Genomic DNA, 13,007 nt, shown 5'->3' on the forward strand with positions numbered 1-13,007 from the left:
AATTCAATGCGTCGCGAATCGACCGTCGTAAATCCGGTTGTGTCATGTCGGACTGCGAAACGTGCCGAATACGAACTCGCATAGATGGTGGCACAGCTGCGTTTCTTCTCGCGGGCAATACTATAAAATCTTGACACGTACTCTCATAATTATTTCCTCATTACTTCCTTCACGCCAAAGAGATAGAGGGAGACCTTCGCCCCGGGGGCAACGTAAGTCAGTTAACACCTACGTTGGCGCCAACTAACTGGCAAACGTACTCTCATACGTAGCCACGTACTTACCTACAACGGCGCCAACGTCCCTCGGTGGACCATCCACTTTCCCGTTTAACCTTCTCTCTTCCCCGCCCACATCATCTCGTCGTCTTACTTTCGTTCGTTTAACAACCTTGGCTGAACCTGCGAGAAGACGACGAAGTGGAGCACGCCTCAGGCTTGGAACCTCAACCCCTTCTCGGCGGAGTGTAACGCTTTATGAAGCATTTGCAGACGTGCTCAGCGTGCAAGCAACCAGGACTAACCACTAATTGTAGACGCCAAAAGAGTTATTACGAAGAAACCGGCGAGAGTCAACTCCTTGACTTTGCGATATTCAGAGCGGGTAGCTGCGCGCCATCCTTTACCCATTCTGGTGCGATTTTCCTGTCTGATAGGTTCTCGTATGGTAGCTTGTATATAATGATGAAACTTACTCTATGCAATAGTCTCTATATTAATTAAGAACGAGGAAATTTCTAGATCTTGTATTGAATAAATTGTGTGATAACGAAAACTAATTGCTAATATTTTAAAGTGAATACTTTACGAAGTCAAATATAAGATAGCTAATGAATGGCTCAGAAGCGAGATATCAAAGAGCATATCACATAACAGGCGCCCAAAGTAATCATGAACGCATCATTAAGAAAACCCGTCAGTACGCTTTTTGCTTGTGATATTTAATATTAATTTTTAATATATTATATAAGGTATCTGTAAAGGCCGAGATTAAACTTATACAGTATACAATGAGGAGGAGTAAGTGAAAAAAGTCCATGTAAACTTTTTTCCGAAAATATTTTATTAAAAAGTTATAAACATTCAAAGATTTACGAACAGAATTTATTTATTTCATTATTTCTAGTATAGTAGGAAATATTTGAAAAAGTTCAACAGTCATTAATTCAATGAATGGAAGCTTGCTTCAGAAGAAAGAATATTCAGACGTATTATTGTATATTTATGATAACCTCAATAATATCAATCATTATAATAATTAATTGTTACAATACACGTTTGAAATGAAGCTTTTAATAATAATATGAAATAAGTAAAATGATTTAAATAATATAATTTTATTTCAAATAATATTACGGAAAAAATCGTATGGTACTATTTAAAGAAATCAAAGTGACTTTGAACTTTATATAAAAAAGAAGGTTTTTAATTTTTTAGATCGCAAATCATAATTTGCGTGAAACAGAGAAATGTTTTATTTACAATCTTTTTTTAAATTGTCGTAAATATTTAAAAAATCATGAGGATCGATTGTTTGAAGAAATTTTTGAAGATAAAAGTTATAGTTTTAATTAATGAGATATATTTTTAATTGAGTTATAATTATTTTTATTTTGAGATTGATTAATTTAATAGAACAAGTATACGTTACATACCTATTTCCTTTTATTTTATAATTATAAGATAAATCTATTTTTTATTAACAAATTTATGGCACGACCATATTTGACGTAATGCACACTTATATATTTATTATTATTTATATTACAATTCAAAAGCTAATTCTTTACCTAGTTTTTTATGAACTTATGCGATAGCGTTCATCTCTAATTTCGTTTTTCTATAAATGGAACGAAAAGTTTTGTGGAAATATATATTTCCACTGTGTACGCGTGTATATATCGCAAAACTTTTATCATAAATCTCTTCGCCAAACAAAAAAACTACAAATAATCGTCGGTGTACTATTTCAGTGAATCAACTTTTTTTTAATTTCTTTCACAAAAATATTGACCACGTAACAAGAATAATGTAATGCTTTGGAAGATTTACGGAAATAATTTCAACAAAAAGTATTAGGAATATAATTATAGACCACACCACACAATACCATAAATTCTCTTTTATTTATTTAATTTATTACTTTCAATTTTTCAGAAAATATAGATAAATTTTTTTTAAACTATAAATTGAAAAAATTCTTTTATTTAATTTTATATTAAATTTTAATAATAAACGTTCTCAATAAAATTGTTTATTTCTTATCAACATCACGTAGATATTGTAACTTTTTATATTTTATATATTTTATAGTTTTTAATCGTTACAAACTAAATTTTCATCAATAATGATTATGAAAAAAAAATAAATAAAAAGTAAAATATTTTTATATTTTGACTGAATTTGATCGCTTATAACTAAAAACTTATACGTGCAAAAAGCCAGTCTGCCATTAATTAAATCTTTATAGAAATGTGGAAATTCCTATTATGGTACACCTGCGCAATCAGACCATCAGGGCATCAGTGTAACCTGGATGGCGTAAAAACCTAGTAAAACACATGAAATGCGTTGTGAATGCGTTCAATTAACTTATCAAAGTAGCTCGGTAACAGCGTGCTCGTAAAAGCCTGCGGTCGTGGCTGCGCGGCTCGAATCGCTGCTTCCTTCATTTTACAACCTTCCACCGTCATTCACCCCCGACCCTTTGTCAGGCATCGCGTATCCTGCTCGGCCTGTCAGGAGTACCTATATGTGTGTATAATGCCGCGCGTTGATTCTCACAGCGCGGCACGAACGATCGCGTCACGCGGAACGGAAGCGCGTAATCGCGATAGAACAGAAGCCACCGGAACCACGTCGACCGTCGACTACGCGACGAGCGAAATTCGCGTTTACAAAGCGGTCCGTTTGTCCCGACTCCGCATACGAGCACGCATGAACGATCGAGACCCCGAGCGGATAGACGAATGTCCCAACACGACTCTGTACAGCTCACGTCGTTATCCGAGCACAGCCATCGAACCGCTGCCGATTCGAAACGACGCGCTTCGTAACACGCAAATGGAATCGCAAAACGGCAGAGAAACACGTGCGCGACGAGTTGCGGAAACACGCGATCCAGAGAATAGGAAAGTTTAATGGATACGTTGCCACTCTTTGCATCTTTATCGATGTTATGCGATGATTTTTTTAGTCCATGATATTCGGTGAGAACGTGATTAGCGATAAATGTATATAGGTGATACTTTCTCATGTTTCTTATTAATGTGATATGTATTGATTAATACTGTACCTAATGCAGTTTACAGACATGTGACATTTCCGCCATAATTTGGAGAACGTTAAATTTTAATTCATTTTATTTATGAAAGGGCAATTTTATATTCCATTTATATAAAAATGTCTATCATATCTATATAGGAGAAAGATAAAAAGGGAAAAATAGAATATAACTCAAATAACAGTGTATTGTGTCGAAACAAAAATTTATAGCGCTGTAAACTCCAAAATTCAAATGTAGCTTCGTTAAAAATGAATGAAATTTAAATTTAAAAAAAGGTTCTAAAGCTTAAAATCTCTACTTTGGAAAGATTATTTTTGAGTTTCTATGAGTTTGATAATTTATACGTATAGCAAATTACGAATGAGACGAAATAAAAAATTTTCTTCTCACTGTGTGGGCTTATCACGTGCTCAAAAAGAAATTTGCGAAAATGTTTAACTCTCTAACGTGAAACCTTAAAGTTTCCTCTACAAAATTATTTCTTTTTAATATTCCTAAGATTTTATGTTACTGAATTACCGGATTAAATGAAAGAAACATTTTAATTTTGATTGTTCATAGTCCCGTTAAAAATCATCGCGTCTACCGCAATTAAACAGATTCCTAAAGCTGAAACTTTGCTCTATCGAATGGGGGGTGATAATTCAATAGTACATGGCTCCGTTCGAAATTTCAGTAACGAGGATATAACTATATATGTTTAGGCTCAATTTAGGATTCTTTTTCCAAGTAATCCCTCTGCATATACTGATACTTCTCTAATCGTTTGACAACATTGCTATGCCTGCAGAATAAAAGTCTTGGGACTGATATCGCTCGGTGAAGATCACCGATCTTCTTTTGGTCATTCATGACTTCTGTATATTCATATACTTAAGATTTGGAAAGCGTGTTGTCACTGATTAGACTTGCAAATGGAGTAAAGTTTCTGAATCTCTTTTTAATCTCTTCTTTAGTGACAATAACACTATCAAAAAGTTGATAATACAGCTTTGCTCGAGTCTGCCCAACTAACTCCCATTATACTTTCTGTAAACATTCTATATACCAGCGTACATTTCTGACTGCTCTAATTCTATAGTAGAGGAAATTCTCCTACTTCTACGGGAATTCGACATTTCTCGTTATTTCTCGGAAAAATAAAAAATTCTGTATAGAAGTTGAATTATCCATGTATGTACTTCCTTAAAAAAAACATAATTTTTAAAAATATGATTTTTGAGTTATTACTATGAGTATAGTTATAAATAAATATTATCTTAACCACAGAGTAATAAGAAGGAGATCAAACTCAAGCGACCGGTCACGAAAAAAGTGGGCTTGAAACATGGTGTAGGAAAACCCATGGAAAATTCGGCAGATGTGATTTTAGTGTCATCACGCCTTGCGGGAAAAGTTGGAAGTATTGACTGTCACGTGGTCACAGGTCACACGTATGTATCTACTACATACATACATACATACATACATACACTTATTACTCCGTGATCTTAACCCTCAAACGGCACACTTCATCCCAGCATCCATAAACGGCACACTGGTGCGAATTGGAATTTTGTGATTTCATTAATTTACCTATTTAACCATGATAATATTCTTCAAAATACTTTCAAAACCATACTTTCTCGGGATAAAATTTCTCAACAAAGCGATTGGTGCAACTCAAATTTAGTTAAATTATTCTTAAGTTATAAAAAAAATTGTTATTAAAAAAAGATCTTTTTGAAAAATATGTTTTGAAAAATAGAAATTAGTTATTTTTTTAACTAAAAGCAATCGAAATAAGACCAACGCGATTCTTTAGTCAAATGTATATACTTTTATGAAAACATTATGCCGATGCTATAAAAATAAATTAAATATTTTTTCCAATTGGTCGAAGTTGTGGTATTTTCGAATGTGGTATATCACAGATAAAGAACAGTAAATACATTAATATTGAAAATACACAAGCATATTATTGTATAAAATTGTGTTTTCTTATGTAAAATTTTATGAATAACTAACATAATTTAAATAATATTATAATTACATTGTAGAGTCGAACAATGTTGAAATCAATTGAGTAATTGTATCATTCTCGTTTTTCACTAAGTAATTTTTTGATTTACATATTTATTTAATTTTTTATTAGTTATTGTCGTAGTTATAAACAAATTCACTTACCTTTTCGACAAAGATGTTGTTTAGGGCACAAAAACTGTGTTTTCAAATTTTAGACAAACCACAACTTGGCACTTTCTAACGGCACACTAATGTGAATTCGCACCAATTAAGATTTCAAAAGTTTCTCACTCGGCTACACGAAAGCAAATGAATATCTGTTTATGCATAGTGATTACATTGGGGAACAGACATATTTAACGTTGTCGTAGGAATAGACCTTGGAAACCGTTGTGGGGAAAATATCAGTGTTTTGAAATTTTTGCTGGTGCGAATTCGCACCAGTGTGTCGTTTGAGGGTTAACAATCATGAAAAGTGAACTAACTTCAATTCATACAAAGTCGTCAAAATCGTCACAACTAAAAAAAGATGTTCGTTTTTTAAGAATCGTAAAACAAAAATGACATTTGGTCATATTAAAAATATATTCTCTTTTTAATTAGCCAATATTACTTAATTAATCAATAATTTTTTAGTCAAATTGAAAAATAATTTTTCCCTTTTTGTAGGTAATTTAGTTTTTTTAGTTGTGTCCCTTAAAATAAAGGAGCGATATATAATATATTATGTAAAACATAATCAATGTGCCTTATCAAGTAAAATTTCGATTTTCTATAAGTAGCCGAAGTATAAAAAAAATTTTACGATAAAAAAACTTTTAAAACTTTGTTGGTTTAGGGTGAAGCAATTCAGCTATACACAGTATCTTATGAAATGCGATCCGCTTAATCTCCTTATAATACGAATGCTATCGAGATATCTCAGACTCGGCGTAATAGTTACTTAAAGTCACGGAAGTGGTTTGTGTCGGCGATCCAGCTGACAATCGTACGATATGCATAAATGATATTCACAATAGCACAATTACGAGATCCGGTTTAATCTACTATTTGTCGGTGAACTGAGACCACACCGATATTATTTGTGGACATATCGCAACTGTCGCGAATGTGAAGGAAAGAGGAGACCTCGATCGCTCGACCGTCCGACAGGAGCGAAAAGGGAGAGCTTTGTATTATGCATCATTGCTTCCAGGTATTGTGCTTGATACACAGCAGGTAATCATGTGATTCCATCTTCCGATGAATTTGCCTATACGAACGCGTGTATATGCGCTTAACGATAAATCACGCGACACATTTGTGCAGCATAGAGGCATGGCTGCTCGCACAACCATGCGCGTATATTATCCATAGAATGCGAGCATTAAAAGTATTTTGCATAAATGTCATGATGCATTTGTGTCGTTTTAATTTATTACGCTAAAGGGTACGCGTATATCATTGTATTTGCAAAAATGTTTAGCAATAGTCAATTTTCAACACGAAAAATAAAATAACCGTTTTAAACTTTTTCTTCGAAATGGTCTCGGTACAAATCGCTAGTTTCTGTTAGTCGATAAAGTATTTTTAGGCGTGATATTTTCCTGAGTTCTTCGTATTTTCCTTGTAAATACCACTTGGACCGATTCGTTTGCCCTTGCGTTGCAAGCACTACCGCATTCGCGACCGACGTCCTATTCGCAATTCGCGGGAAACTCGCTAGATATGTGCTTGTATGGCCGGAAATTTGGCTTCGCGAACGACGAGAGTACAGCAGAGTCGTAGGCGTTCCGGGAAATTTCGAACAGCGGTTGCAGTCCGCCACGATAAGCCGCCCTTCGGGCAAGACGACCCCGTTTGAGCAGGGAAACTTAGCAGACGAGGAACCGCGCTATCTACCACGATCCGACGTAATATTACGCCGGGCGCTTTTGGCTGCTTATTATTCGACATTACGCTATATACGAAGCGTTGAAATAAGATACAGAAACTGGGCGGAATGAGAAGGGCAACGTCGCATGGTTTCGCCCTCGTTTCATAAGTCGGAGCTCGAAACTATATCTACAGTAAAAACATTTTGTATTTGTGTTAATACGGGGTCATTGTTACAATTTTTGTATAAAATTTATACATATCTGAACATTAATTGAATATGTGATTATGTTATTTTAATTCTAGTGACATTTCTCGTTAATATCTAGAAGAGATCTATACTCTACAATTATTTTTAAACAGAGTTCCGGCTACACATTTTTCAATTTTCTTTTTTAGTGTATAAAAAATGCAGAAATTTTATACTTTAAATTACTTACTAATCAATTTAATATCGCTAAGTATTTAAATATTTTTTGTTTCGATGTTTCAATTTATGTGTACATTTTATAAAATGTCTTGTGTATTTCATGTAATCTATATATATCCATATATATTACAATTATAATGTACACTTATTAAAATTATAAACAATTTCATAAAAATAAAAATTTTTATAGACTCCTTATATTAATACAATGATAATAATAACAAAATGTCTAACTGGGCGCACTGAGAGAAATGTTTTGTACCAATAATCAAAGTTTTGTTACTGACACAAAAACTATTTGTTGATATATGATCAATCAAACCGTTGGTTACCACGATAATATTAATTTGTTGAATTTATTAACTAAACTGATCATTTAATGGTACAAAACTGTTTTGTATGATGTTTATAGATCTTTTGTAATTAGAAATAGAACATTTTGTTACCGGAACAAAATGAATAATATATAAGTATCTCTCACTTTCTACAGAGTGATTATGTTTGGCGTTTTTGAATTTCTTTAGCTTAGCAAAAATATATATAGATTTAGAGCAATTGAGATTACTAATCGCTCTGGAAGAATAGTTACCATGATTGATCATGGTGTGGTGAGAACCGAGAAATCCACGAGAATCACGAAATTAGTCTCTGATCGTCTCGGCTTTATAGAGGTAGACGTTGAATTTCTTACGAGAAGACACGCCATCTCTGATAGTTCCGCGAAACACTCCTTGCTCTACCATAGTGGATTATTTTATTGAAATTACTAAAAGAATACTTATTTCGTAATGGTAACCAAATTTTACATTGGTATTTACAAACCGTGAGTAACCAAATAAATTTGTATTGTTATTGTAAATAAAAAAATTTTGTTCATCTTACAAAAAAATATTGTATTTTGTAATTTTAACAAAGTAATCCAATAATAATCGGCCATTTGTGAATAATTCTCTTTTTTTTGTTACCAATACTACATCTTTTCTCTCAGTGCGTCAGGCGCCGGATATAATATTGCGCAAAGCTAACTAATACCTATTCATAAATCAAAAATTCAATTTTGTACGTTTTAGCTTACTATTTGAGCCATCCTCAGCAATAAAAAATTACCGCTTATCGCACTATAAAATCTGTCGAACTGCGTCTCGCATAATCGTAGTTCCGACCTGCAGATAAGTAATCGCAGTGGAAATGTGGTGAGAGACAACCATCTTCAACATAGTCTAATGTTGCGCCAACCAGTTGCTTAGTTGAGTGGAGTAGATAGTGGAACTCGAGCTGATAATAGCAACGAGATATTTTTGAAACAAATGGATATTAATTTGCTTAATTAATGTATGTTAGTCTGAAACTCACTCCATCTCCAACAACGATCGCAAGTGGATCGTCAATCCATTACAACAATTTAAATATTACGATGTCAAAATTAGATTGAAAAATAATTTAATTAACATAAAAGAAAGTCATGTTCTGATGTTAGTCACATGTTACTCGTTAAATACAAAGAGAGATGTGTCGCGCGAACAAAGCATATCGCTCAATGATAAAAATAAATACATTATAACTTATTAAGAATTTCTATGTATCCATGATTTAAAGCCTCAGTGTCAGTTTGCATGTTGAGACCATTGGATTGACGATTTATATAAAGCATCTCCGACGTTAATCGCTTATTATAATTTCTCTCCGAATCCAAAATTCTTACATTATCCCAATCGAAGTCATGACTGCAACTAACCCTATGATCTGTGATAACAGATCAAGTGGATGTAACTCTACGTATATGATTGCGATGTTCTGCTAATCTCGTATTTAGTTTTCTTCCCGTTTGTCCTACATAGGTAGCATCACAATCACGACATTCGATTTGGTAAAACACATTCCTTTTGGTAAATTTCGGCAAAGGATCCTTGTGAACCCTAATAAATTTATTTAATTTATTAATACTGTAATGAGCAAGTCTATGATACATAATTGATAAATTTGCTAAATTTGTTAGAAATACCATTAATAAAAGGAATAGTGAACCATCTGATATCTTCTTTTTTAGCTATATTGATAGAAGTCTTACATACAATTGGATTTTTAAATTAATTTTTTAATCCTAGCATTCAACGTTTCAAAAATCAATAGTCATTTTCTAATAAGATACTAATTATAAAATTTAAATTTTTTTGTGGAATTCTGGATGTGAGAGATAAAACACTGTTAATCAAATTCAAAATTATGCCCTTCTTTTGTGAAATCGGATGCTGAGACCAATAATTCAAGAATCTTCCCGAGAAAGTGGGTTTTTTATACCAATCAAAAATTAGTTCGTCATTCTTTAAAATAATAGTAGTGTCCAAAAAATTAATGGTATTATCTCCCACCTCCATCGTAAACTAAAGTCTCGGGTGAAACGAGTTAAATTTATCCAAAATGACCTCCACCTCAGCCGTAGGTAAACATAGTACTATGTCATCCACGTACCTATAGTATAAAAGCAATGGAAATTCAATGGTACTCAGCACTCGACTTTCCAAATCTTGCATGACTAAGTCGGCAATAATAGGTGATAATGACGAACCTATCGGAGTACCAAAGGTCTGTTTATAGATTTGACCAACGAAAGTAAAATAAGTAGAATCCAAAATCAAATGCACGGCCTTCAAAAATTCATCTCTCGGTATCTCGCAATTTTTTACAATGAAACTCCATCTGCTAGAAAGAACATCCATCGCTAAATCCATGGGAACATTTGTAAATAAGGATACCACATCCAGTGAAACCAAGCTACAATCTGATTTGATTTTAATGTTGTTCACTTTTTTTATTAAGTCATAACTGTTATTAATATGACTTGGAGCTTTTGGTATACTGTCGATAATCAAACCATGTATAAACGTAGCCAAATTATACAAAGTACTGTCCACTGCCGAAATAATGATTCTAAACGGACAATTTGGCTTGTGAACCTTTGGAGATCCGTAAGCTCTGGGTAAATTGCCATCACTACAATAAAGCTTTTTATGTTTGATCAGAGATAAATTTAGATTTTTTCCATCTTGTGAGCAAGTTCCTCAAACTATTATTAATTTTGTTACTAGGATCTTTTACAATTTTTGAATAAGTATCCTCATCAATTAGCATAGCATTGATTTTCTCAGTGTAAGATGTTTTTTCTAATGCTACCGTTATATTGCCTTTGTCAGCCTTTGTAAAAATAATATTTCTGTTCTTTTTGAAAAATTGTTTCGTATATTTTACTAATTTAGTTATCCTGTGATGTATCAAATTATTCTTGGATTTAAAAGACAGTAAATTGTTAATGATTGCTAACGCGCGCGCGAATGATTCCTAACATTATTATGGACAGAACTCTGTAGTTTCTTGATATTGTTTTCAATGTTTTTCATAAACTCCATGACAACCATCCTTCCCCAATTAATCGGAAGTTCTCCGAGCGAAATTTTCGCCTAATTGTAACAAGCATTGAATGTTAGTTGGAATATGGACCGAAGAAAGATTGAAAAACCATTTATTTCTTGTAGTTGTCAATGTATCCTTTAAAAAAGACAACGGAGAAATCTTGATGCTTACCACATTACAATTGTTAGAGGAGGACAAAGGCAATCTCTCATAAACAAATTTGTTAGTATTATTATAATTATATTTCCCCCTGGTAGTCAAAAATATTTTAATTTTTTAATATTCTCGATTTGCTCCATCTCTTCCTTCCGAATCAACCAAGCTATGGATTACATATCTGCAGGTCAGAACTACGATTGTGCGAGACGCAGTTCGACAGATTTTATAGTGCGATAAGCGATAATTTTTTATTGCTGAGGATGGCTCAAATAGTAGCCGAAACGTACAAAATTGAATTTTTGATTTATGAATAGGTATTATAGTTAGCTTTGCGTAATATTATATCCGACGGTGGCTCCTGACGCCCAGTTAGACATTTTGTTATTATTATAATATCATTGTATTAAAATTATAAAACTTATCCGGATAATATTTCCGAATAATTATTGTCTAATTTAAACGTTTAAATTATTTGAATAATTCAAGTATTACTAATCTAATATTAAATTTTATGGATTGTTTATGTTTATAATTCTCTGTTCTCTCTCTCTCTCTCTCTCTCTCTCTCTCTCTCTCTCTGTGTACAATACTTATTTTATGTAAATAAGTAACTACAGAATTTTTAGATGTATGATTATAATACTTTTGATATTGCATTTGTATTTGTCTAAAAGTTTATATATGTTAATATATTGGAATATAATTAATGCAAAATAAACGCATTTTAATTAGAAAGATATAAAAAATTGTTTTTTTTTTCTTTTTAATTAAGGATATGTATAAATTATAACAACTCATTTATTTCATTTTCCATTCGTTTATCAACTTGTCTATTAGTGTTAAACGTCATGGAAAAGAATAAATCTTTCTTATAAATTTATTTTTTTTAACTATCCTTTTTATATAAATTGTGACGATTTTGATAATTTTTTATAAAGTTAAGTTAGTACACTTTTTATAAGGTAATGTTTATTTAATTCATTCATGATTAATTTAATTATCTGTCATTTTTGTAGTAAGAAAATTTCGTAATTTTACCGAAAAGTATGCTTTTACAATTTGCTTTCTAATATAAACCAAAGTGTTACATTATTTGCGTCAATTTTTTTTTACATATCTTTGTGTTACTTTCTCGTATATTTAGGTTTTATGTTAAATTAACATAAAATTTTAATATAAAATTTTGGACCGTTTGGAATACATGAAATGTTTTTAACACAAATTTACCAACTGCGTACCCACTGTTCATGACGGGAAAGGATTAAACTGAGTTTTTTGCAAAAATTGAGCTACAGAAAAAAAACATGTTATCTCTTCAGATTCTTGTTATTTCTTATTCTATCTCTGATTATTTGAATGTGAAAATCTACAGAGAAATGAATTGAAAAAGCAGGAATTTACGATATAAAAATTAAAGACAGGTGAGAGAGCGAGAGTCGTGTACTAAGACAGTTCTTGAAATTTTCTTCTTGGTTTTGTTATCGGAGACTCTGCGCCAAACTCGAGCTTTTGTTGCAGGAGGGAAGTACGACTCGAACAGGAACTCTTAAGATCCACTCGGTAATCTAGTCGGACGACGAAAAGTATCTCACACGATACGCATACGGGACAAGTGGCAACGTGATAAAGGACATGTGAGACGACGAAGCGTGAAGTCGACGATAGAAAGAATGCGACGTGTCATTAAGGAGGTTGTAAGGGCACAAAACACATATATTAATATTTTCGCTTTAAACAAACTACATACATTTGAAAGTTGTGTTCGTAACATTCTGGTTTTATTGAGCAACACATTTTTATAGGTTATTTATTTTATTTGTTATTAGTTTTATTGTTATAAACAAAAATTGTTAAAATAATAAGAAAA

The 13,007-nt window shown here is 32.5% G+C and overlaps 1 long non-coding RNA gene across 1 annotated transcript in view; it reads right to left on the minus strand.

Annotated features, from left to right (window-relative positions):
* Positions 1-265: 265 nt before the first annotated feature.
* Positions 266-13,007, minus strand: part of LOC108759616 (uncharacterized) — a 23,068-nt gene continuing 10,326 nt past the window's right edge. Inside the window, exons 2-3 of the long non-coding RNA XR_001940029.1 lie at positions 2,418-2,423; positions 266-279 (exon numbers count right to left, since the gene is read on the minus strand). This is a non-coding gene — a long non-coding RNA (uncharacterized LOC108759616). The remainder of the gene's footprint in view (positions 280-2,417; positions 2,424-13,007) is intronic.

Source organism: Trachymyrmex cornetzi, unplaced genomic scaffold, assembly GCF_001594075.2.
Source record: "Trachymyrmex cornetzi isolate Tcor2-1 unplaced genomic scaffold, Tcor1.1 scaffold198, whole genome shotgun sequence".
NCBI classification, from domain to species: Eukaryota; Metazoa; Arthropoda; class Insecta; order Hymenoptera; family Formicidae; genus Trachymyrmex; species Trachymyrmex cornetzi.